This window comes from Berghia stephanieae, chromosome 9, assembly GCF_034508935.2.
Source record: "Berghia stephanieae isolate SIO BIC M18660-M18661 chromosome 9, UCSD_Bste_1.3, whole genome shotgun sequence".
Lineage (NCBI taxonomy): Eukaryota > Metazoa > Mollusca > Gastropoda > Nudibranchia > Aeolidiidae > Berghia > Berghia stephanieae.
In genome coordinates, this window is record NC_088368.1 from 47,270,449 (window position 1) to 47,275,856 (window position 5,408).

A 5,408-nucleotide genomic window follows, 5' to 3' on the forward strand; every position below is an offset into this window, starting at 1 on the left:
ACACAGACACACACACCCACACAGACACACACACACACACACACACACACAACACAACACAACACACAACACAAACCAAACCTATCTTGCTTCTCATACCATCTACTAAAATCGAAACATATATGTTTTAAGCGAACTTTAAAAATAGACAAAGATTCTTTTTCACGAATGCTCTGCGGTAAGGCGTTCCAAATAGAGGGTCCGAAATGAGAAAAGGATCTCATTCCAGCATTTTTCCGAATTCGAGGGACAACTAGTTTTGTGGAATCACTGGCCGAACGTAAGGGGCGGGGTTTTGAATATCTTTCAATTAGTTCTGAAAGGTGGGAAGGGGCAGTACCTTCAAGACAACAATACACTAAAACACAAGCTTTGAATTTAATCCTTTTTCCCAACAGGCAGCCAATGCAGGTCATGAAGTAGAGGTCTGACAGAATCGCACCTACGCTTCATGAATACTAGTCTGGCAGCGCTGTTTTGGACAATCTGAAGACGTTTCAGATTGTATTGCGAAACGCCAAACAACAGAGCATTACAATAATTCAATTTCGATAGTACGAGGGACACAACCAGGTGCTTGGTCACATCCTCAGATATGAACCGTCTTTTAATGGAAGCAATCTTTTTTTAGTTGGAAAAAGAGAGATCTAAATAGATCCCATTGGAAAATCGTCACATTCGTCACGATACAGCCAACAATTTTGTTATTCTGATTTCCCATTGTGTTATAGTTATAGCCATAAAAACTCGACATTGTGTTGCAGAGCTCATTTTTCTGAACAAAATACAGAATATACTCGTTGCTAATCTGTTTGAAAAATTATTTTTGTGTTGGGTGAGTATGACGTTTTGGGGTAAAATTCTGAAAATAGGTGGCAAGGAAAGAGTTAAGTCAGGAAAGCTTGGCGTGTCTCAGTGCAATACACGACCGTGGGTAGCTCATATGGTATAGTCACGATCTCCCCGGCCAGGCGGAATTGCCTACCAGTAGGGTCGCGGGTTCGAGCCCTCATCGCCGCCGCGAAGTTTTTATTCTCTGTTGTGTCTTCTGGCACTTTCCTACTCACTTCATTTCTTGTCATTATCCAGATGTCCCCATTATCCGGACGACGGAATTTACAGTTTTATTTCACACTAATTAATCCGGACATTTTTGTGTCCGGATCCCAGTCGAAGTGATACAAAGCTGTTAGAGGCTGTGGACTGTAAAAACTGATAGACAAAAATTAATAAAATAGCTTTTAAAAAAAAATAACAAATTACAAAAAAAAAAAAAACGAAAAAAAAGGAACGTTTCGGGCTTAAACCCCATCTTCAGCCAACAACAAAAACAATGAAAATATAAATATGTATTCATTTTATTGGGGTTTTTTTGTCGTTTTTTTTTAAAAATTGGCTTTAGAAGTGTTTTAGCCTGAATTTTCCGGGTTAGATATTTAGTTCATTTTTGAAGCTGTTATATATATATATATATATATATATATATATATATATATATATATATATATATTGTGTGTGTGTGTGTGTGAGTGTGTGTGTGTTTATTACTTGTTTCCAGATCCGAACACTTATCATGAGAACAAGTCATTCATTGCAATATAGAGAGACCTTCCATACATACAAAAATGAAGGAATGACCTCCATATTCTTCCCTCTTGTAAACATTGTAACATGCTGTGTCACCATAGAGAGATTTTACGACTTCAGCTTATGGGATTTTTATTAGAACATTGCAAAGTTGCTATCGAAATGTTATGACAAAATTGATGTAAAAAACTTATAATTTGGATTATGATTCAAAATACACAAACGTTATCAAAAAAATCTCTCTATGGTGACGTAATACATTAATTATCTCTGTGATAACTGTAGACTTTTTCAAACAATTTCAACATAGAGATATTTTACAGATTTAGCTTATGGAATTTTTATGAGAACATTACAAAGTTGAGAATCAAAATTTTATGACAAAATTGATGTGAAAGATATTTTTCAAACTTTTCTAACTAATTGCCGGACTAGGAAAAAAAAACTTGTATTTTAAATTTGGCCAGAAAAATCATGGCTTTATAAACTGACAACAGCACACACCAGCATCGTCTGACCACCACACACACACCAGCATCGTCTGACCACCACACACACACCAGCATCGTCTGACCACCACACACACACCAGCATCGTCTGACCACCACACACACACCAGCATTGTCTGACCACCACACACACACCAGCATCGTCTGACCACCACACACACCAGCATCGTCTGACCACCACACACACACCAGCATCGTCTGACCACCACACACACACCAGCATCGTCTGACTACCACACACACCATCATCGTCTGACCGCCACACACACACCAGCATCGTCTGACCACCACACATACACCAGCATCGTCTGACCACCACACACACACCAGCATCGTCTGACCACCACACATACATCAGCATCGTCTGACCACCACACACACACCAGCATCGTCTGACCACCACACACACACCAGCATCGTCTGACCACCACACACACTCACCAGCATCGTCTGACGACCACACACACACACCAGCATCGTCTGACCACCACAGACACACACCAGCATCGTCTGACCACCACACACACACCAGCATCGTCTGACGTCCACACACACACCAGCATCGTCTGACCACCACACACACACCAGCATCGTCTGACCACCACACATACATCAGCATCGTCTGCACCACACACACACACCAGCATCGTCTGACCACCACACACACACCAGCATCGTCTGACCACCACACACACTCACCAGCATCGTCTGACCACCACACACACACCAGCATCGTCTGACCACCACACACACACCAGCATCGTCTGACCACCACACACACCAGCATCGTCTGACCACCACACACACACACCAGCATCGTCTGACCACCACACACACACACACCAGCATCGTCTGACCACCACACACACACCAGCATCGTCTGACCACCACACACACACCAGCATCGTCTGACCACCACACACACCAGCATCGTCTGACTACCACAAACACACCAGCATTGTCTGACCACCACACACACACACACACACACCAGCAACGTCTGACCACCACACACACCAGCATCGTCTGACCACCACACACACACCAGCATCGTCTGACCACTACACACCCCAGCATCGTCTGACCACCACACACACACACCAGCATCGTCTGACCACCACACACACACCAGCATCGTTTGACCACCACACACACACCAGCATCGTTTGACCACCACCACACATACACCAGCATCGTCTGACCACCACACACACACACACACACCAGCATCGTCTGACCACCACCACGCATACACCAGCATCGTCTGACCACCACACACACACCAGCATCGTCTGACCACCACACACACACACCAGCATCGTCTGACCACCACACATACACCAGCATCGTCTGACCACCACACACACACCAGCATCGTTTGACCACCACACACACACACCAGCATCGTCTGACCACCACACACACACCAGCATCGTTTGACCACCACACACACACACCAGCATCGTTTGACCACCACCACACATACACCAGCATCGTCTGACCACCACACACACACACACACCAGCATCGTCTGACCACCACCACACATACACCAGCATCGTCTGACCACCACACACACACCAGCATCGTCTGACCACCACCACACATACACCAGCATCGTCTGACCACCACACACACACCAGCATCGTTTGACCACCACACACACACCAGCATCGTCTGACCACCACACACACACCAGCATCGTTTGACCACCACACACACACACCAGCATCGTTTGACCACCACCACACATACACCAGCATCGTCTGACCACCACACACACACCAGCATCGTCTGACCACCACACACACACACCAGCATCGTCTGACCACCACACATACACCAGCATCGTCTGACCACCACACACACACCAGCATCGTTTGACCACCACACACACACCAGCATCGTCTGACCACCACACACACACCAGCATCGTCTGACCACCACACACACACACCAGCATCGTCTGACCACCACCACACACACACCAGCATCGTCTGACCACCACACACACACACCAGCATCGTCTGACCACCACACACACACACCAGCATCGTCTGACCACCACACACACACCAGCATCGTCTGACCACCACACACACACACCAGCATTGTCTGACCACCACACACACACACACCAGCATCGTCTGACCACCTACCTTTGGTCAATTCAGTGGACATCATGAGTGGTGTGTATTGTGTGGCGATGTGGTCCAGTGGTTTGACACTCGTTTTTTGATCGGAAGGGCCTGAGTTCGAGTCCCGAGCTGCGTATAGTTTAGTCCTTGGAAAAGGCTCCTCACTCACCGTACTCAAGTATAAAACGAGTACAAGGCCGTCAAAAATACTTGGTGAAGTCCCAGATTTGAGAGTTTTTGCTAAGATTTTAATCGATCGATATTTGAAGTAGGATTTATTTGCAAAATTTTTAATAATTTTTTTCTGATTCAGGCAGTTAGTTAGAAAAGCGTTAAAAATATAATTAACATCAATTTTGATTCTCAACTTTGTAATGTTCTATTACAGAATCCCACAAGCTAAATCTGTAAAATATCTCTATGGTGACACACTATGGTACAATGTTGATAAGATGGAAGAATGTGGAGGTTATTCCTTCATTAGATTTTGTGGAAGATTTGCCACAAGATTGTAAATTGAATATTGTATATGCCTGACCCCATCATTAGGTCGCAACACCTATGGTGTATTTTCCCACCAACAATATTGTTTTTTAACATATTAAAGAAAGCTGACTGCACTAGCATTGAAAGCCAAACAAAAAGAAGAAGATGGCGTTGGCTGGGTCATGTGGCCAGAATGGAAAAAGGGTCACTTCCCAAGACAGCCTTGTACTGGACGACAGCTGATGGGAAGAGAAAGCAGGGAAGACCCAAAGAGACCTGGCGAAGGACCATGGAGAAAGAATTAAAGGAAGCAGGCCTGCCCTGGAATACAGCCACCGCAAAAGCAGCCGATCGCAAAAAAAATGGAGATGTCTGGTGGATGCCCGATGTGCCTCAAGGCCCGAAGAGGATTAAGTATAGTAAGTAAGTAACTTATAATGACGATACAGAATGAAGAAACCCGCCCAATATAGGGAAGGTCATACATGAATGGCACATGAACGCTGGGCCTTAGATGCTATTATTAGCTTCTCCGCTTAATCGACACACTAACCCGAACTAACGAGGGGGTACGATTAAGCGGAGTCGACTGTAATTATTTTTTTTATTTTTTGTTCGGAAAGACCCAAACCGCCCCTTAAAGAAACGTATCAAGTTTCCCCATTCTTTATTATCTATTTCAGCTAAT